Source organism: Pogoniulus pusillus, chromosome 13, assembly GCF_015220805.1.
Source record: "Pogoniulus pusillus isolate bPogPus1 chromosome 13, bPogPus1.pri, whole genome shotgun sequence".
NCBI lineage: Eukaryota > Metazoa > Chordata > Aves > Piciformes > Lybiidae > Pogoniulus > Pogoniulus pusillus.
The window spans coordinates 1,582,269-1,604,974 of NC_087276.1; positions in this window are offsets into that span (position 1 = coordinate 1,582,269).

A 22,706-nucleotide genomic window follows, 5' to 3' on the forward strand; every position below is an offset into this window, starting at 1 on the left:
TGATAGGAACTAAAGTGTCAGGCATATCATCGGGCAGACAAGACCTCTTTCCACTCTCTCTGAACCTCTGAGGTGAAGGCCTTTAATTCCTCTTTGCAGTAAAAGATGTGCCATAAAAACCCTGGGAGATGGGCAAAGGCCACCCAGAAGGGGTCTTATCCAACACCAAGCCCTGCATGCAGCATCCCACTAGAAACCCTCGCAAGACACAGGATTGCGACAGAAGCAGTTGTGCCTGAGTCTCTGTTTTTCCAAGCAAGTGCTTGCCCCAGAAAGTCCCTTATGAGGTAGAAACAACAGGAGATCTTGTCCTCAAGGTAATTATGATATCGAGCAACCAAAAGATGATGAGAAGCACAGACTTTCTGTTACTTTGTGCTGAGAAATGGCGCCCCAAGGCATTTGAATGCCCATGAAAGTATGCAGGGCCAGATTTTCACAGACACTCCCAGCACATGCTGTTGAATGGAGATTCAACATATTCAGTTCCCATCTTGTGGCCAATCCATTCAGGCTCCTGACTTCTGGCTCCACATTCCCTCCAGTGCTCAATGGCTTGTGCCCAATAACATGCACATGCCACTAAACCCAGCATTGTCAGACAGCTGCAGGCCGATCAGAAGCATTTGTGCATTTGGATTTCTGTTTGATGTCACAGTCAGCCTTTGAATAATTGCTTCTGAAGAAACAGGAGTAAATAGCACACATCCAGTCTGGCCAAAAGCATTTTATCAATGCCAAAATCTCCACAATGTACAAGACTGTACAATGGACAGGGACAATCCCTCGAAGGCAACTATGATTGTTGCATGAATGAGTAACAAAACTCAATTAACCAATTAAATTGCCTGCCAAGAGACTAAGAACTTGGTGTTCAAACATACACAAAATTAGGCTACATTGGAAGTGTAGAGGTGTGGTGAGATAGGATGGCTTTACAAGAATGCAGATACCACAGGTATCAGTTGACAAGGCAGCCCCCAAGCTCAAGGTGCAAAGGAGACAACAGGTCATGAAAGAGCTGGAAAGAGACATTTAGTACATCTCTGGTGGTGTTCTTTTACACCCTGAAATAAAAGGCACCAGTCAAGTGTGAGGTCTCTGTTGTGTTGGGCATGAAGACAAATATAGGTGTATCTTAGGTCTTCTTAGGATGTTGTTGCAGGAGGTTCTACATGTGGCAACAATAATTTGAGCTTCAGGTAAAGAATCCATATGTCAGAGCTTAAATTAGATGTAAGTTTCCTGATTTAACCCTATCTTGTGTGTTCCTCTGGTTTGTTCAGGAGCAGTATTAGAATTGTGACTATAAGCCCTAGTGAAATCAGGTGGATTTAAACAAGAGAATTAATTCTTGACCAGCATAACAGCATTCTATGATGACATGACTAGCTTAGAGGATGAAAGAAGGGCAGAGGATGTTGGTTATCTTGCCTTCCACAAAGCTTTCAACACCTTATCCTGGAATATTCTCACAGACAACTGAGAAAATACAGCCAGATAAATGAGCAGTGAGGTGAACTGAAAATGAGCCACACTGCTGAGCCCAGAGCTGAGATCAGTGGCACATCTGGAAGTTAGTCACTAATGATGTATACCATGGCTAAGGTCAGTGGCTGGGGCCTGGACTGTTTTGCATCTTCATTTCGCATCAGCTCCATAGTAGGACAAAATGTATGCTTCTCAGATTTGCACATGATACACAGCTGGAAAGAGTGGCTCATGCCCCAGCTGCTTGTGCTGCACTGGGGAGGCACCAGGGCAGGCTGGATAAACAGGCCAGCAGGAGTCGCATGAAGTTCAAGCAAGAAAAGTGCAAAGCCTTGTCCCTGAGGGACACCAACCTCTCATGCCAGAACAGGCAGGGGACCAACTAGGAAAGCAGGTCCCTGCTGGTGGGGCTGCTAGGAACACCAAGCTGGCTACAGGCCAGTAGAGCATAGAATCATAGAATCAGCCAGGTTGGAAGAGAGCTCCAAGCTCAGCCAGTCCAACCTAGCACCCAGCCCTAGCCAGTCAACCAGACCATGGCACTAAGTGCCTCATCCAGGCTTTGCTTCAACACCTCCAGGGATGGTGACTCCACCAGCTCCCTGGGCAGCCCATTCCAATGCCAATCACTCTCTCTGACAACAACTTCCTCCTAACATCCAGCTTAGACCTACCCCGGCACAACTTGAGGCTGTGTCCCCTTGTTCTGTTGCTGCTTGCCTGGTAGAAGAGACCAACCCCACCTGGCTACAGCCTCCCTTCAGGGAGACAGCAATGAGCTCTGCCCTGAGCCTCCTCTTCTCCAGGCTAAACACCCCCAGCTCCCTCAGCCTCTCCTCATAGGGTTTGTGTTCCAGGCCCCTCACCAGCCTTGCTGCCCTTCTCTGGACACCTTCCAGCACCTCAACATCTCTCTTCAATTGAGGAGCCCAGAACTGGACACAGCACTCAAGGTGTGACCTGAGCAGTGCTGAGTACAGGGGCAGAAGAACCTTCCTTGTCCTGCTGGCCACACTGCTCCTGATGCAGGCCAGGATGCCATTGGCTCTCTTGCCCACCTGGGCACACTGCTGGCTCATCTTTAGCCTACTATCTATCAGTACCCCCAGGTCCCTTTCCTCCTGGCTGCTTTCCAGCCACTCTGTCCCCAGCCTGCACTGATGCTTGGGGTTGTTGTGGCCAAAGTGCAGAACCCTGCACTTGGCCTTGTTCAATCTCATCCCAATGGCCTCTTCCCACCCATCCAGCCTGGCCAGGTCCCTCTGCAGGGCTCTCCTACCTTCCAACAGATCAACACCTGCTCCCAGCTTGGTATCATCTGCAAACTTACTGATGCATCTTTATAGCAAAGACGGCATCAGCCTCCTAGGCTGCCCTAGGATGAGCAGCTGTGAGCACAAATCTGGAGCACTGTGCCCAGTGCTGAGCTCCCCAGGGCAGGAGAGACACACAGGAGCACATCCAGCCAAATGCCGCAAAGACGAGTCTAATTATTTGCAGCATCTAACAGATGAGGATGGGCTGAGGCCATTACTGTTCTTTAGTGTGAAGACAAGGCTTGGGAGGATCTTATCAAATGTGCATGAATACCTGAAGGGAAGGATTAAGAAGATGGAGCCAGACTTTCCTTGGTGATATCCAGTGACTGGAGGTTGTAACAAGTTTAAGCTAACGTATGGTGAACTCCATTAAAACTTAAAGGAACATCTATGTGGCCACACAGTGAAACAGTTTGCCCAGAGAAGTTGTGGAGTCCTTGGAGAGAAATAAAACTGTGGCTGGATAGGAAGAACCTGCTTCAAGTATCCTTTCTCTGAGCAAGGAAGTTGGACTAGACAATCTCTGGACATCCCTTCTAACACCAATCACAGTTAGCACCCATGGAAAACAAAGGCCCTTGTGACACATTGAGGTCTTGGGTCCATTTACTAAGAATGTATTTATTGTAGCCACCATAGCTTCCTTAAGGCTCTCTTCAGTTTCTCAAAGTAAATGAAACTTAGGTGCCTATATCCAAAGAGAATCAAATCTCATGACCAATAACTGTAACATTAAGCTAATTTTCAACATCCATCCTGCAGGAGGTGGTGAAGGTAAGCAGAAAAGTTTCAGTGCAGCTGTTCACTGCAATGCACTTAGGCTGTCTCACGCCTTACCAAACGTGTGTAATGTATATTTATCTACGTTCAGGAGCAGATCTTTGCCTACTTACATCATTCGCTTGCTATTTTTGGCAAAATCTAGGAGGTATTTGATACTTCTATTCATTTCTACCAATGTTCTCCCCAGCTCACCCATCCTTGTATAATCTCTCTTCTTTGTTTCTGATTTTTCTCTTTTACCTTTTACTCTTCCCAGTGTGTGACTCCCAGCCAGGTGACATCTCATGATAGCTGTAACACATCTGAAAACAATCCAAAGTCACAGGCCTATCAGCTCCATGCCAAAGACAACCACTCTGTATGCGATTTGGCAGAGACTAATCTCTTTCCATCTGTTTTTTCTTTTCTTTTTGAGCAAGAGGTATGGGGTAGAGATGATTTGAAATAGCTACGGATGAATAAAACTCAAAAAAAAAAAAAAAAGAACCCAGACCAACCTCTCCAGCTTGTTTACTGGAGTCCAGAAATGCAGGATTGCTTGTTGCTGCTCTTCTAATTGCAGACTTAGCCAGCGGTGCTGCAAACCCAACCACAGTACCTAATGCAGATAGGGATACAGATAGACTCCGAAGAGCCATTAAATCCCCCCCCAACCAGCTACAGATCTGCAGGTCTGCAAATACTGCTCCTCTTAGAGGAGGGAAACTCATCCCTAATCTCCAAAGTATCATTTAGGATTAAATTAATAGGAAGGAGGAGAGTTTAAAGGAAAACCTACTGAAGTCTGACCATTATGGTCCATGCGACGCTAGTAACAAATCCTCCATGTGCTTGTGCTCTTCATCACAGCTGTCCATAAGTTATTTGCTTGTTTTTCCCAAGCTATTCAAGACATTCAAACGTTTTTGTATCCCCCCCCCCTCCCGGAAATGCTGATATGAATCGTGTGGACAAAATAAGCAGAGTACTCTGTTAGAGTTTCCCTTTTTATAAATGAGCCATAAAATTGTCCATTAATCAGCTTTGCTTCCCCAGGGGCTGGGCTGCATTGTTCAGATTTCCTTTTCCATTTCTGATCCCTGTTTTGTTGAGGAGATTACACACACAAAAAAGTCACAATGCAGCAAAGCAAAAAGAATAGGCTTTTGAACACTGCCCTCCTTTCCTCAGAGGCAAAGCTAGAGTTTGCATCAGTGGTGGGGAATGCTAAAATTAAACACTCCCTATTATTCATCCTTTACCTTGTAGTAACATAATAACTCTATCATGGCTCCTTCACCTCCCATCCAGAGGACAGAGTGTTCCTATCTATTTAAATTGGTCCAATGAGTTGCTTAGAACAATAAAAAGGCCTTTTTAAGGTCCCCTGGGGTAAGTATCTACAACTAGCACAACAATGAAAAGCAAAGGGAATTTGCTGGGAATCAGCCATTTCAGAGCTTTGTGTCTCGTTAGTTTCTGAGATAGGTGTCACCTCTGAGAGCACTGGATTTGTCTGGAGGGCATATCCTTTTAAAACAGGCCAGAAAGAATTACCCATCCAATGTGCCTGTCACTCCACGGTGTGTGCTGTTCACGGGCACAGGGTCAGGCAGCAGCTCTCCTGCACGTCAGATCTCTGAACATCCAGCTCTTTGCCCAGGAAAGCCAAATCTGCATCTGGTTTTGAAGATGCTCAGCAGGACCGGGGTGAAGGAGTCAGCCCCAGGTGCAGCAGGTCCTCCAGCTGACTTTGTTCTGCTTTTTAGAATAAGAGGTCATGGGACTTACACAGGAGCACTGGAACCCGCTATAAAATAGCATAGAATGAACAAAGCCCATCAGCCTGAGCATGAGTATGCTACCTGTAGATCTGGCCTCTAGCTGTCATAGATTGCTAACTCTCATCTGAAAACTAATGTCTTTGGCTTCTGGTGTTAGATAATTTAATACAAAGTTTTCAATTCATCCTGTCCCTAATTAAAACTCGGGTTCTTGTATCGCCTCTTCTGCCTTCCCTGTCTTTCACTATCTGTCACACATTTGGGGGGAGGTGACATAAGCTCCTTGCAGGGGTGTATTTTTAGCACAGCAGCTTATTTAACATGCAAACCAAATACATAATCAGAGTGGGGTTTTTTAAAGGGAAAGTCATCTCAAGGTTGACTTAAAAGCCAAACAGCTTTATCTCGCCAAAGTCTCAGTTAAGTGCTGCAGTGTGGAGCCTGATGTGTAAGACAAGACTGCACTTTCCAGCAGGATTTGTTGATCTATGATCTAATCTAGGCTCTTTAAATAAGCTTTTAAGTGTGTAACTAAGAACCCCTTTATCTGTTATTAATGTCTCGTTCTGTTATCACTGCAAGTAATTTAAATATACTAGTCATCGTTGATGAATTCCTATACAGATTTCCTTCCCTCCCAAAAATATGGGAAGCTTGGTAAGGATTCTTCTCCCCCACCTCCACCTCTCCCTCTCTGTATTCCTCATGAGCTCAGTGGCACTCCAGCAATGTTAGCCTCACGCACATAAAACAGTGAAACGTCTGGACATGCATGCACTGTGACTCACTCACACCTAGCAAACAAGTTCTGCCATTCAAAGGCTACAGAAGTGTGAGGTTCTTGAATCACTGATTTTATTAGTGCAAACCTGTTGAACTTTACTAACATACCTTTCGACTTTATTGGCATGCCTTATTTTATATGTCTTGAAAACCTGGGCAGTGTCTCTAGTTCATTTAATTGACATAGCATTCTGGGAAGGAAAAAAAGAAATCAAAAGTGAAACAGCAGAGAACAAAACAAACAACTAAAACCAACCTGCAAACACAAAACCCAAAACCACCACCACAAAAAAATCCCCACCAAGTAAACAAACCCCAAACAAACTCAACCAAACACAAAACTAACTGAATCATAAAAGGGATTTCTCCTCATGTCTCTCATGTTAGTGGCAGCTGACTGCCTCGGTTCTAATTTCAGTTTCCAGAGACTCAGATAAATTTGATAGAACCAATAGCAATTTTATAAAGTGCCCTTCCCTCTTCCCCTTCCTTCCCAAAAGGAAGGGATTAGATGGAGAGAGAGAAGTAAGCACACCCAAATAAATCAATCTCACTTGATTTGGAAGTTAAAAAGAAAAGTTTAACAATAACTTAAAAGAGGTATCTAAGGTAGGGAAGTTACAAAGGATAAGGAAAGGAAAACCAGCAAATACAAAATGTATAAATGTAAAAATGTACAAACACAACCCGATGTGATGGCTTTGTCCACCTCATGGGTGATGGCCACGTGGCAGAACATAGAGAGAGCAGGAACAGGTGGTAATGGTGGGATGCCGAGAGGGAGTGAAACAGGCAGTCCCCCTGCTTTTATAGGACAGGAAGGAGGATTGGGCTAACCATCACCTGGTGGTGTTCAGACCCACCCCTGGGGAGTGGTCAAGACCACCTAGGGTCAGGTTCAGGATTACTACCCCTGGAGTGTTAACCCTATACACTGACCTACCTGCCATATAAGCTGGCTTCTTTCTCATGCAGGGTTCATTTATTCATGTCTCAAGACAAATATCGCCATGGGTTTGATTCCAGTTCAGTCTGAGCTGAGGGAAATACCTCGAGTTTCCACGCCCTGTTAGGCAAGCCCTGTGTCCTGCACAGGATGTAATGCAAGACTCAGCACATACATTTGCATTGGTTGCTCTGTCACCCAGGAAAGCTCTTCTTCGAGAAGAGCAAATGAAAGAGGAGCCAACAAGAAACAATTAGCTGCCTTGGGAACAGTACCTGCCAAGTCAGCTCTTAACTCCTGCATCCAGTTGCCACAGAATTTGATCAGCTCTGTAGCACATTTCATCTGACTTATCCCATTGCATCCCAAGAATGCTGAGACATTTTCTGCAGACAAAAAGGAAGGTATCAGAAAGGTCACATCCATCCTTTCTAAATCTTCCAGACCTATGAAAAAATGTGTCCCTTGTCTTACCACTGCATGTCAGTGGGGAGACAAATGAACCAATACACCAAATTTAGAATTGCAGTTCTGTCATTGCTTAAGTAAAAACACTGAATGAAGTGTTCTATTCTGATCTTCACCTGCCCTATCCACAATTGACTTAGACTTACAATCCCTCAGCAAGCGTTACACTTGTGAGAGTTTTCTGTGCTAACTAGGAAGCAGTAAGCAAGTTTTGACTTTTCTGTTGACAAGGAGGTACCTCTAGATAATTTCAGTCCAAGGCTTCGTTCCTCCCTCAAGCAAGCTATTGCAAAACTGACTGAGCAGTATAATTCTGGTGCCTTATGCCAACCCAGTGGCAGCAACTAAAAGCAGCTCTAAAGCCAGTTAAACTAAAGGAACAGGTGTAGTGCCTGGAGAATGCACCAGAGAATCTAGTTCTACAATGTTTGCTATAGACATCCTTATCTGTGCATGCACACATCCACACAACAGAAAACACAGATTCAAAAGTAACCTCAGTGTGACATTATCAAAGCAAAAAATGCAGAGCTTTGAAACGTTGGATGCTGGCAGCATTCGTACCCGTCCCTTTGGGAATAGAGATCCATGAATAGTGTAAAACTAAGGCACAGTCTTGGCTCTTCCTTCATAACCCTCAGTGTTGAAATTGCAGCATAAAGACTCCTACCACAATTCAACATCCCACTAAACTGTGATATTTCAAAATCCAGACAAGAAATCACTGAAACGATAAATTCCTTCAATGAATGTAATTAAGTCTGATATTTTGGAATGATAGTTGAGGTAATTAGAATCAGAGAATCAGTCAGGGTTGGAAGGGACCACAGGGATCGTCCAGTTCCACCCCCGTGCCATCTCAATACATAAAATCTAGCTAGTGGATAATATAATATAATATGGGTTACAGCATGCAACCCTGCAGTAAGGCTAAGCAAAGGACCTGAGGATGCAGTTAATTCCTTATGACAGTCACCAGAAAAAGCAAACCTGCACCAACTCATCTTCCCTTCTCTTTCTCTGCCCATTTCACAACTGACAGAGGTCTCCTTCAATGTCCTGCTGTTGTCAGTAATGCCTTTATTTATTTGTTTATTATTCCTTGCTCTGTTAACAATCTTTGCAATGCAGAGGGTCTTGCAAAATATGCCTGGAGCCTTCATACCATTTGCATATCATTTTAAATACATTTACATGGCATTTTAATCAGGGAAAATGCAAACACAGAGTTATAACTTCTTATTTATAGGGTTCTTGTAAGGCATTCAGCAAAACATACAGACAAAATATGACCTCGGGGCTGAGGAGGAAAAAGCATCAATGAGAAGACTGTTAGTATGCCTTGAAAATCCATCGTATTAGTGTTCTGCTTTACATACAACTGTTATTGTTTGAGGCTACCTGGGAACTTTCCATGTTTTGATTGAATGCCATAACTGAATGGGTAGATTCAAGGAGAGCATGGATGTAGTCTACCTTGACCTTAGCAAGGCCTTTGACACTGTCTCCCATGGCATTTTAGTGAGCATGCTGAGGAAGTGTGGGATGGAAGAGCGGACAGTGAGGTGGGTTAGGAACTGGTTGCAAGAGAGAGTTCAGAGAGTGGTGATCAATGGTGCCAGGTCCAGCTGCAGAGCTGTGACCAGTGGTGTCCCTCAGTGATCAGTGCTGGGGCCAGTTCTGTTCAGCACCTTCATCAATGCCACTTATGAGTGCACAGACAGACAGAGTCTGCTCAGCAAGTTCTCTGATGACATCAAGCTGGGAGGCTTGGCTGATACAGCTGAAGGCTGTTTGGGCATCCAGAGGGACCTGGACAGACAGAGCTGGGCACAGAGGAACCAAATGAGTTTCAACAAGGACAAGTGCAGAGTCCTGCACCTGGGGAGGAATAATAAACTGCAGCAGTACAGGCTGGGAGGTGACTGCTGGAGAGCAGTGCTGTGGAGAGAGACCTGGGAGTGCTGGTGGCTAACAAGTTACCCATGGCACAGCAATGTGCCCTTGTGGCCAAGAAGGCCAATGGGATCCTGGGGTGTATTGGGAAGTGTGTCCAGCAGATCAAGGGAGGTTCTCCTTCCCCTCTACTCTGCCCTGCTGAGACCTCATCTTGAGTATTGCCTTCAGTTTTGGGCTCCCTAGTTGACGAGGGACAGGAATCTGCTGGATGGCTATGAGGATGATTAGGGGACAGGAGGGCATGGCTGATGAGGAGAGACTGAGAGACCTGGGACTTTTTAGTGTGGAGAAGAGAAGACTTAGGGGAGATTTGCTAACTGTTTCTAAGTATCTGAGGGCTGTCCAGGAGAGGGTGGACAGGCTCTGCTCACTGCTCCCTGGGATAGGACAAGGAGCAATGAGTGTAAGTTGCAGCAAAAGAGGTTCTGCCTCAAGACAAGGGGGAACTTCTTTACTATGAGGGTCCCAGAGTGTGGGAATGCAGAATGCAGAAGAGTTGTGGGGTGCAGGTGCAGGAGAGCTGTGGGAACGGAGTGAAGAGAAGAGACAAGAGGCAGATCTTTGTAATAACAGCCCTTGGTTCCCACATGCAGCTGGTCACCTTATCTCAGAAGGGGTAGATGATGGACCTTTGCTAACGAGAATAACAAGGCGTGTTCTTATGCAGATGTGGTGGGTGGTCTCTGACTAATGATGCTAACGTGTAGGTGTGTGCTCTACTGGCTGAGTGTATAAATTCAGCTGGTTAATGATCAATAAATGGCTTCAGCATAATTCATAGTGAATCATTCTGGAGACCCTGGCAGCGAGCTGTGACCATATTGGTCATGGGCTTGTTTACCATGGCCCGCTGGCAAGCAGTGATAGCAGGCAATGTGGCCTGCAACACCAGAGCACTGGCACAGGCTGCCCAGAGAGGTTGTGGGGTCTCCTTCTCTGGAGACTTTCAAGGCCTGTCTGGATGTGTTCCTTTGTGACCTGTGTTAGATAGCATTGTCCTGCTCTGGCAGGGGGGTTGGACTCAATGATCTCCTTGGGTCCTTTCCCACCCCTAATATCCTGTGAGCCTGTGAATCAGTTTTAAGCTAGACAAGTCTGCCTGCAAGTGGCTCACACAGAGCACATATGACTTGCTTAGTTCTGGATGTGGTCTGGCAGGCTGCTGGGACACGTTCTAACTCGGGAGTGAATTCAATGCACACGTTATTAGTAGATCTCACATAATACTCACCCTGAGTATTTTCTGCTGAAAATAACACTAAGAATAATCTGATATCTTTTGCATCTCCTCCAGTCACCATGGTGTGGTCAGCCTAGCTACAGCACAGATTTCCTTAAAATATGCAGCCAGTAAGAAAGAAGGGTCACAATAATAAAGCTGGACAGAAAAAAGGATGCCTCACACCTCGTGATTGTCACCCACAAGTCTTCCCACCCAACCCTTCCCAACACCTGCAGTAGAAAGAAGACCCATTCTTCATGCCAAGAACACAATTTATGCCAATGACTGACTCACCTTTGTCTCCCAACTTGAGGAATGGAGTGATCTGCTGAGAAGGAAGTTATATGGAAGGTCATTGATATCTGTGCGACGGTTTGGGAGTTACCTGCCCCCCCACACTTAAGAAAATCACCCAGACTAGACTCAGCTGGTTGGAAGTTAAGTAATGAAGCTTTACATTCACAGCTTAGTACAATATACAAGCAGATAGTTACAATATTTACAGCTATAGACAGAAATATACAAGTTAAAGGCAATACAGAAACACAGCAGCCCTCCCAGAAACCAGAGTCCCCAGGAGGGGCTCCCAACCACCCTTCCACCTTCTTTCCACCCCTCTTTCCATCCCAGAGTTTGCCTTATGGTCAAGGTGAGCTGTGAGGATTGGCAAGGGGGATTAAAAGCAGAATTAGTTGGGTTCCACAGCAAAGGCCCAGGAATAAAAGCACAGGCACTGACTCCAATAGATAGACTCTCATCCTCTCACACACTGTGTCCTAGCTATGTTTGTGTGCCTGTTTTTATACATCTCAGACAGCCTATGAGTGCAGCAAACATCACCATTGTTTCTTTTTCACAGCCTAGAATCTAAGTCTTCTCACCTAAATATTCAAATTTGCATCAAATTGGCACAATCTGGAAAGGTGGAAGTGGAGTATGCAGCCCAGAAATAAAGGAGTTCCTCTAACATAAGCCAATTCTCTTCCTAATTACAGCTAAAGCAACAATACTTGAGGGATTTTGTAAGGTCCTCCCTTAGTAAGTCAAGCAGTGCCAGAATTAAATCTGTGAGAAGGATCTTACTCCCTTTAGACACTGACATTCTGAAAATCTCCATGAGAACTTGTGACAGAAATGACACCTGGCTAGACACTAGATTTTAACTCCATGAAAACTATTCATATGCCTCAGGGCTAATCCTGCCTGACAAACCTGGTGGCCTTCTATGAACAAGTCACAACATTCATAGATGAGGGGCAAGCAACAGATGTCATTTACCTGGACCTGAGCAAGGCCTTTGACACTGTCCCACACCACATCCTGGTCTCCAAGCTGGTGACACACGGGTTTGATGGGTGGAGCACGAGATGGCTAAAGAACTGGCTTGATGGCTGCACCCAAAGAGTGGCTGTCAATGGCTCCATGGTCAAGTGGAGGATGGTGACAAGCAGAGTCCCTCAGGGATCAGTCCTGGGACCAATCTTGTTCAACATCGTTGTGGGTGTCATGGACAGAGGCACTGAGTGCAGCCTCAGCAAGTTTGCTGACCACACCAAGCTGTGTGGTGCAGCAGCCAGGCTGGAGGGCAGGGATCCATCCAGAGGGACCTGGACAGGCTGCAGAGGTGGGCACAAGCAAGAGGTGTCCTGCATCTGGGCTGGGGCAATGCCAAGCACAAATGCAGGCTGGGCAGTGAGTGGCTAGAGAGCAGCCCTGAGGAGAGGGACTTGGGGGTGATGCTGGAGGAGAAGCTCCACAGGAGCCAGCAGTGTGCACTTGCAGCCCAGAAAGCCAAGCAGAGCCTGGGCTGCAGCAGCAGAAGTGTGGCCAGCAGAGCCAGGGAAATGATTCTCCCCCTCTGCTGTGCTCTGCTGAGACCCCACCTGGAGTACTGCATCCAGTTCTGGAGCCCCCATTACAAGAGGGATGTGGAGATGCTGAGTCCAGAGAAGTGCCATGAGGATGCTGAGAGGCTGCAGCAGCTCTGCTGTGAGCACAGACTGAAAGAGTTGGGGCTGTGCAGGCTGGAGCAGAGGAGGCTCCCAGGGGACCTTCTTGTGGCCTTCCAGGATCTGCAGTGGGCTACAAAAAAGCTGGGGAGGGACTTCTGAGGCTGTCAGGGAGTGGCAGGACTGGGGGGAATGGAGCATAGCTGGAGGTGGGGAGAGTCAGGCTGGAGGTGAGGAGGAAGTTGTTGAGCATGAGAGTGGTGAGAGGCTGGAATGGGTTGCCCAGGGAGGTGGTTGAGGCCCCATGGCTGGAGGTGTTTGAGGCCAGGCTGGCTGAGGCTGTGGGCAGCCTGCTCTAAGGTAGGGTGTCCCTGGGCATGGCAGGGGGATTGGAACTGGCTGATCCTTGTGGTCCCTTCCAACCCTGACTGACTCTGTGATTCTAAGATTCTCATCCAAAAAGTTTAAAACGGAAATTTCTGCAGAATTCAGGTCCTGAGACAGCTTTCTCCAATGCATTTTCCAAAATGTGACTTTCTTCACATGGAAGACATTTGTCTGAGCTCCTCCTAGGCCTCTGGAAGCCAGAGAAGATGCTGACTGAATTAAGAATTCTCAGCTTAAAAATAATTCACAAATAAAAATCTGCAGAAAGTCTCATTTCAATAAGTTTTGTCCATCTGGAACAATGGCGGAAGTGCTGCTGGCTAAGCTGTCAGCCCATGGCTTGGATGGCAACACTCTGTGCTGGGTTAGGAACTGGCTGGAGGGCTGAGCCCAGAGAGTGGTGGTGAATGGTGCCACATCCAGCTGGCAGCTGTCACTAGTGGTGTCCCTCAGGGATCAGTGCTGGGCCCCATCCTCTTTAACATCTTCATAGATGATCTGGATGAGGGCATGGAGTCAGTCATCAGCAAGTTTGCAGATGACACTAAGCTGGGGGCAGATGTGGCTGGGTTGGAGGGCAGAAGGGCTCTGCAGCAGGACCTTGACCGCCTGGACAGATGGGCAGAGTCCAAGGGGATGGCTTCAATAGCTCCAAGTGCAGGGTGCTGCACTTTGGCCACAACAACCCCATGCAGATATACAGGCTGGGGTCAGAGTGGCTGAGAGCAGCCAGACAGAGAGGGATCTGGGGGTGCTGATTGATACCCACCTGAACATGAGCCAGCAGTGTGCCCAGGTGGCCAAGAGAGCCAGTGGCATCCTGGCCTGCATCAGGAATGGCGTGGTCAGCAGGAGCAGGGAGGTCATTCTGCCCCTGTACTCTGCACTGCTTAGACCACACCTTGAGTCCTGTGTTCAGTTCTGGGCCCCCCAGTTTAAAAGGGATGTTGAGATGCTTGAGCGTGTCCAGAGAAGGGCAACGAGGCTGGGGAGAGGCCTGGAGCACAGCCCTGTGAGGAGAGGCTGAGGGAGCTGGGATTGGTTAGCCTGGAGAAGAGGAGGCTCAGGGGTGATCTTATTGCTGTCTACAACTACCTGAGAGGTGGTTGTGGCCAGGAGGAGGTTGCTCTCTTCTCTCAGGTGGCCAGCTCCAGAATGAGAGGACACAGCCTCAAGCTGCGCCAGGGGAGATTTAGGCTTGAGGTGAGGAGAAAGTTCTTCACTGAGAGAGTCATTGGACACTGGAATGGGCTGCCCGGGGAGGTGGTGGAGTCGCCGTCCCTGGAGCTGTTCAAGGCAGGACTGGACGTGGCACTTGGTGCCATGGTCTGGCCTTGAGCTTTGTGGTAAAGGTTTGGACTTGATGATCTGTGAGGTCTCTTCCAATCCTGATGATACTGTGACACTGTGAGACTGAGAAGTGTCTGCTCTGCCTGAAAGAAACAAAGGCAATCAGCCACTCCGTGCTAGGTACGACAGCGATGACGTTAACATGTGCCAGGAATACCTCCTCGAGTCTAAAGAGATTCAATGGCTATCTGTAAAACGTGTAGTGGTTCCTAGGTGAAAAGCCCTTTTGAAGTGTTGTTATTATTGTTGTAGAAAATAGAGAGGTCATAGTTACACTGAAGCAGAGGAATAGAAACTGCAGGAATTATGTAAGAAGAACAAAGCCCACTGTGATGCTTCAAAAAGCAGTGCCTCTAAAGACACCACTTGCTGTTGCCAAGACGTTCCACAGCTTTTTTTTCCCAATCTTCACAAAATATCAGCATTTCAAACGTATATCTTACTCACATGACAGAGCTATTGTGTAATCAAACACAGCTTTCAGGGCCACACAATAAACAAAACTGTTAACACACAACGAGAGTTTTGCTTAGGGGCCTTAAAGACAGCAATGACATGAAGAGAAAAATCTGTTCAAGCCTGCACTGGTCTCTCAAGAAGGGAATCAAGACCTTCCCTTGTTTTCCTGAGAGACATAGGGCTTCTTAGGAGAAGTGAAGCAGTCTGTAGACTGCACTTTTTATATGCCCAAAGAATCATAGAATCAGCCAGGTTGGAAGACACCTCCAAACTCATCCAGTCCAACCTAGCACCCAGCCATAAACCAGACCATGGCATCTCGTGCCCCATCCAATCTTTTCTTGAACACGTCTAGGAATGGCAACTCCACCACCTCCCTGGGCAGCCCATTCCAATGCCAATCACTCTCTCTGCCAACAACTTCCTCCTCACATCCAGCCTAGATCTCCCCTAGCACAACTTGAGACTCTGTCTCCTTATACTGTTGCTGCTTGCCTGGCAGCAGAGCCCAACCCCACCTGGCTACAGCCTCCTTGCAGGTAGTTGCAGACAGCAATGGGCTCTGCCCTGAGCCTCCTCCTCTGCAGGCTGCACACCCCCAGCTCCCTCAGCCTCTCCTCACAGAGCTCTGCTCCAGGCCCCTCACCAGCCTTGTTGCCCTTCTCTGGACACCTTCCAGCACCTCAACATCTCTCTTGAAATGAGGAGCCCAGAACTGGACACAGCACTCAAGGTGTGGCCTGAGCAGTGCTGAGCACAGGGACAGAAATGAAGGGATGAAGTTCTTTATAGTGAGGGTGATGAAACAGTGGAACAGGTTGCCATGGGAGGTTGTGGATGCTCGCTCCCTGGAGGTGTTCAAAGCTTCCAATACCTCAACATCTCTCTTGAACTGAGAGCTCCTTATTGTGGGGGAACAGAGAGATTGTGAGAGAAGCATGTGTAAGGTGGAGCCAGAGCAGAAATTTTAAGTAACAGTGAAAGTTAAAATTGTCTTCTCTGTGGGGTCTGGTTTTTTGTTTTGTTGTTGGTTTGGTTTATGGTTAGTGATTTTGGGTTGTTTTCGGTATAATTTTCTACTGGAAAAGCAGAGCTTTTAGAGAACATTATGAATGAAGCTCATGTCTGTGTCAGTACCACATCATCCATCTTTCCTGACATTTTCTTTGCCTTAAGGAACAATTCAGCAGTAAGTATGTCCTGAGTTCAGCTCTACATGCTGGTCACTGGAAAGTCACTATACTCAAACACCTTATTTGCAGGTATTAGGACATTATTCTTTTCCACAGCTGAATTATTCACAGAGAGAGTGATTTGCCATTGGAATGGGCTGCCCAGGGAGGTGGTGGAGTCACCATCCCTGGAGGTGCTCAAGATAAGACTGGATGAGGCACTTAGTGCCACGGTCTAGTTGACTGGATAGAGCTGGGTGCTGGGTTGGACTGGGTGATCTTGGAAGTCTCTTCCAACCTGCTTGATTCTATGATTCTATGTTTCTATTCATTCCTGGATAAGCTACCTGAGTAACCTCCACAACCATAGGTCGAGAAGTTTTCCATCTGCTGAGGGGACACCTCCATCCAGGTATCATAATGCAGCAGCTGATGGTAGGGATCACAGGAAAATGTATGGCAAGAAAATATACCAGTACATTCTGAAACTACTTTTTACAAGATACAACCCATCTTTAAGGCTATAAAAAACTGGAAGACTGTTGTGATAGGCCTAATGGGCAAAAAATGGGCTTGTGCTTGTCCTGGCTTGCCCAGGCATGTTTTTCTACTCTCCCTACTTCAGTTTTGGGGAGAAGCAACCAAAGGAAAGAGGAAAAGGACCTGGAGACACTGAGTAAAAGGCCTCTGGCCTGCCCAGACTTGTTTACATCCTGTGGTAAACAAGGTACACACACTTGGCTTGTGCCTGCCTTGTGCAAGGCCTATGCTTTTCCCAAATTTGGGTAAAGCAAGCCTATAGTTTCACCTAATATGGTCAAGCTTGGCTAACTGACATTCTGATTGGTAATTCTGTGTCCAAAGGCCCATTGGTCTGGGGCCATATTGATAAAAGGAGTTGAGCAGGTAATGCTGCAAGCTCTGCTGTTGTATTCATGCCTGCTGTTGCCTGCTGCCATTACTCACTGCTTCGGTACATGCTGAATTGCCTGGAAACTGCCTGCCTTGAGTTAACCAGGAGCAGGCTCTAAATGCCTCCACACAATTGGCCTGCATAGCTACTGTGATATCGTGCTGAGACTGCACATCACAAGACATCCTGCCTACACCTGAAAGTCTCCTGCCAAGACAGGGTGTCCTGGAGATACACAAATTATCCAGAGGAGTTAAGCTATAAGGTCAGAGGTTGTCTGCCTCCTTTCCCAACTCTCTATGAAACCTGGGAATAACCACAAGCCTCAGTGGCTAACATTTCCCTGAAAGCTTCTGGGTACTGTCTGAAGCTGTAGCTAGCACCGCAAGTCAGGAGATAATAATATTATGAGTAAATGCTTAAAGCCTCTTGTAATTCACTGCAGCCTTCTGCCATGAGCAGAAAGTTGCTACTTGAGTCCTTCTAGTGGGCAAGCAGTATATTGACTACAAGTGATATTTGGCTGCAAGAATCTTCTCTTCCTGGTGAGTTATATTTATATTTTTGCAAGTTGTCTCAAGATCCTCTGCTATTATCTGTATAAAGTTTTCATAACTGTGCAAAGAACCCATTATTATTAAAATTAGTGATCTAGGTGGCAAGAGTTCTGAAGATCAAAAATAATAAAAAATACTAATTTTGGAAAGATATCATCTTGCATTAGTTAATTACCCCCCCATAACAAAGATGCCAAGTAATTAATTAAAAACCAAAACCAAAACCAAAATCATGTCATTATCTGGAGATTTTTTAATGAAGAACACATCTATGGCAGAGTCTGGGGGGGGAAAAAACACACCACTAAAAAAACCCTAATTCAACATGTCATATATTTTTGAGTGGAATAAAAATTCATAGAAGGTGTGATTCAATTCATCTAAAATCTCATCGTTGCTGTACTGTGTTCACACACCTCACACACTGCAGGAACGGTGTGGCCAGCAGGACAGGTTACTCTTCCCCTGTATTCAGCACTGCTCAGGCCACACCTTGAGGGCTGCGTCCAGTTCTGGGCTCCTCAATTCAAGAGAGATGTTGAGATGCTGGAACATGTCCAGAGAAGGACAACAAGGCTGGTGAGGGGTCTGGAGCAGAGCCCTGTGAGGAGGGGCTGAGGGAGCTGGGGGTGTGCAGCCTGCAGCAGAGGAGGCTCAGGGCAGACCTCATTGCCGTCTACAGCTGCCTGAAGGGAGGCTGTAGCCAGGTGGGGCTGGTGTCTTCTGCCAGGCAAGCAGCAACAGAAGAAGGGGACACTGTCTCAAGTTGTGGCAGGGCAGGTCTAGGCTGGATGTGAGAAGGAAGTTGTTGTCAGAGAGAGTGATTGGCATTGGAATGGGTTGCCCAGGGAGGTGGTGGAGTCACCGTCCCCAGAGGTGTTGAAGCAAAGCCTGGCTGAGGCACTTAGTGCCATGGTCTGGTTGATTGTCTAGGGCTGGGTGCTAGGTTGGACTGGCTGAGCTTGGAGGTCTCTTCCAACCTGGCTGATTCTATGATTCCCAAGCCAGCATTTCAAGCCCAATGAAAGTCCATAATTATGGCTGAGCTTTGTAATCTCATGAGAAATGAGAAGTACAAATATATGGACCGAGTGGACAATGTAGCATTGTCAACACTCACAGTTTTATTAACTGTATTGGGTGCTTTTCTTCAAAATCCCAGCTGCAATGGTCATGTCACTGCATCTGAAGGTCAGATTCTAAACTAATTTTGTACCTCTGTTTTCAAGCACAGCGTGAGAGCATAAGGCAGCTGAACCCCATCAAAAGTGGAGAAAGCACCAAACAAGATCCTATAAAACCACACTGTTTTAAAGCCTCTCTTGAAAGCAAAGACAATCTCATGGTTATTATTAATAACACTACATCAGTGTAGATCAAACTTAAGGACAAAACTGCATTTTAAGCTGTGAAAGGTCACTCTAGTCTTGATACCTGTACTTGTCAGGTTTATTTATATTTAATGCCAGGCTGACTGTAACTTTTAAAGAGCATCTATATATTTTTCCCAAATAAAAAGGTGAATGCAATTTTGAGATTTATAGAGAATGGGAAAAAATAATGAAAGAATGGATAAATCTTTGTGATTTATGAGAATAGGTTTATGGTTTAAAATTACCTCCTTGAGATGTAGTCCAAAGTGCGCTGCACTAAAACCCAGAATAAAATGAACTTTCTATCATTTTTTCCTGCAAGTAGTCAAAAAAAAGGCAACTCCAAACAACAACAAAAATGAAACCCTACAGAGCTTATTATACTGTTACTGCTTGATAAACAGTGTGTGATATGAGTCTGTTCTGAAACCTTAGTGTCTGAGAAAAAGAGGTTGGCTTCTCCAGGTTACAACAAAAATGTGAAGTATCATGAAATAGGCAGAGGGAGGATTTGCAACGCCAACAGATTAACCTTTATCCTGTAAAGGCAGAAGTAAGCAAACAAAAGGGCTATGTCTGCCATCAATAACACTGGGATGACGTGAGGAAGGTCACTTTTGCTAGGGTGTCCATTTCTACCCCAAGATGAAATATGTCAAGTACATGATCACATTCCTTGAGGAGCAGTAATCCTGCTGGCGATGAATCATTCTTTCTGCCTCTTGAGCCAAAAGCTGAACTTTCAGGAGTTAAAAAGAATTACGTTTTAAATTAACTAATGCACATACAGCTCAAGAACTGGGACCACTCTGACTGTAGGCAAAGTACGAGGGACTACTGGAAAGTCAGGGGGAAAAGTCACTTGTCTCAAAACACAGCAGTAATTCTGAATGTCTCAAACAAATCTGTCAATAGCAACCAGGTAGAAGACAAACATTGGACACTTCTTCTTGCCTTTTACACATTCAGTTGTGAAGTTAGAATTTCACAGAATCATCGAATGATTTCCTGTGATGGTTTGAGTGTTCCCTGCCCCCCCCACACACACTTTGTAAATCATTCAGACTAGACTCAGCCAGCTCTGGAAATTGAATGAAGCTTTTTATATTTACAGCTAGCACAATATTCAAGCAGAAATTTACAACAGATAGTTATATACAGAAATAGACAAGGTAAAAAGGTAATATAGAAACACAGCAGCCCTACCAGAAACCTGAGTCCCCAGGAGGGGCTCCCAACCACCCTTCCATCTTCTCCCACTCCTCTCTACCTTACCCTAGATGTTGTCTTGTGCCTAAGGAAGAATGGAGGATTGGCCAAGGGGGTTAGGAAGCAGGTGGATTGAGCAGGTTAGGTTAGAGAAAATGCAGCTCACAGCCCAGACAGAGAGTGACTGTCTTATCTGTGGTTGGATTCTTGCTTTTATACATCTCAGCAAGCCTAGGAGTGAAGTAGACATCACCATTGTTTCCCTTCCACAGCCTGTAATCTAGTTCTTCTCACCAAAGCAATTTAGCTAGCTTCAAACAAGTACTTTTCCATTGGAAGCAAACTTAAGGATCATATAGTTCCAACCACCTGCCTTTGGAAGGAACATATAGGTTGGACTTTATGATCTCAAAGATCTTTCCCAGTCTGATCAGTTCTGTGATCTCCTACTAGAGCAGGGACCTTAAGGTCCCATTCAACTTATCTTGAACATTTCTGAAATTGAAGCCCCAGCAATTTCTTTGGACAACCTGTTCCAGTGCTTCACATCAGTCTTGTATTGAAGAATTTCATAGAATCATAGAATCAACCACGTTGGAAGAGCCCTCCAAGCTCATCCAGTCCAACCTAGCACCCAGCCCCAGACAATCAATCAATCAGACCATAGCACTAAGTGCCCCAGCCAGGCTTTGCTTCAACACCTTCAGTGATGGCAACTCCACCACCTCCCTGGGCAGCCCATTCCAATGCCAATCACTCTCTCTGCCAATATCTTCCTCCTAACATCCAGCCTAGATCTCCCCTGGCACAATTTGACACTGTGTCCCCTTGTTCTGTTGCTGGTTGCCTGGCAGAAGAGACCAACTCCACCTGGCTACAACCTCTCTTCAGGGAGCTGCAGACAGCAATGAGCTCTGCCCTGAGCCTCCTCTTCTGCAGGCTGCACACCCCCAGCTCCCTCAGCCTCTCCTCACAGGGCTCTGCTCCAGGCCCCTCTCCAGCTTCCTTGCCCTTCTCTGGACACCTTCCAGCATCTCAACATCTCTCTTGAATTGAGGAGCCCAGACCTGGACACAGCCCTCAAGGTGTGGCCTGAGCAGTGCTGAGCACAGAGGGAGAATAACCTCACTTGACAATAGGCTGTGTCAGAGCTAAGAATGCAGCTGAAGTCATGTATCATGAAGAAGAACAAAAGGTGAAATCTGCCAACTGGAAAAAGCCTAAAATACCTTCCTATATCTTGGTATCTATATCTGCTAGAAATATGTCATTTGTGTAATAGCTCAGTGTGATCATATTGGCATGTCTTCCTTCATTTGCTTAAAGAACAGTATTGGACTACTGACAATACAAAGCACCAAACTCCTGTTTGTGATGTCACATATCATGTGCATACACACACAAAGCTCCTCTTTCAGTTAGACTTTGAGAAAAATCTAAGCACATCTAAAGCCTCTTTCATTATTTCAAACCTTGTAAAGTATTAATCCTCCTGGAGGAAGTGGTCATGACCCTGACTCCAGGTCCTCCTGACTCCTCTCTGAGAGTCGGTCTGAACCTTACTCCAGGTTTAGTGGTTAGCCCACTTCCATTCCCTGTCTAGCCCCCAATGAAAACAGAGGTACTGCCTGTTTCTCTCTCTTACCCTGCCTCCCTGCCTGCCAGCACCCTCCTTCTGTTCCTGATGCTCTTTGTTTTACCATGTGGCCATCCTTCCACAAGGTGCACAAACCCATTGCCATCGATATGGTTGTATATATAACCTTGTTTTTCTTTGCCTATACCTCCCCTACCTCAAATACCTTTTATTTGTTGTTAAAGTTTTCTCTTTTAACTTCCAAATAGAAATAAGACTATTTATTTGTGTGTGTTTTACCTTTTTCCTCTCTATATCTAATTCCTTTCTTTCAAAAACTAGGGGGAGAGGGGAAGGAATCCTATAATTGGATTTGTTCTATTAGCTATATTTGAGTCTCTGGGAAATTTAGACTAGAACTAAGACAGAGTTTCATATTATTTTTCCTGAATTCTGTTCAGAAAGGAAAATGTTATCACCAATATTTGAACACCATCACTTAATGTTGTATCGTACATCGCCACACGTTTCAGTTTCCAGACCTTTCAGCACTTACACAGCTGTTATATATGGTGCTAGCTACTAGTTGTATAGGATGATTATCAGAAAGGGAATAACAGTTGGAATTTTTTTTTCCTTGCTACTCTCTGTTCATATGCAAGAGTTAGACAAAAGGAAAGTGTTGCCCTGCCTTTGCTTAGTTTGGGTTGTTTTCCTGTCAGATTCTCTTCCATGGACTCCCACCAAAAATGTCTAAGGAGCATTTGTCCAGACTAAACTCACAGGTTACTGGTGGCCTTTGTCTTCCTGTTTTTAGCTATTTTAATTCTTCTGCTCTGTCAAACACCATAATATTATTTCCATATTTATATAGTGGTGTCAGGTCTCATAAAGCTACACAGCACTGAACTAGAAGTCAGTTATGTCTTCACTCCTTTCCAGTATCAAGCACATAAGACAGATCCAAACAGAGCACAGTACAATGCCAAGTGAATTTTAAGAGTAAATAAGAGCTGGGAAGCCTTCT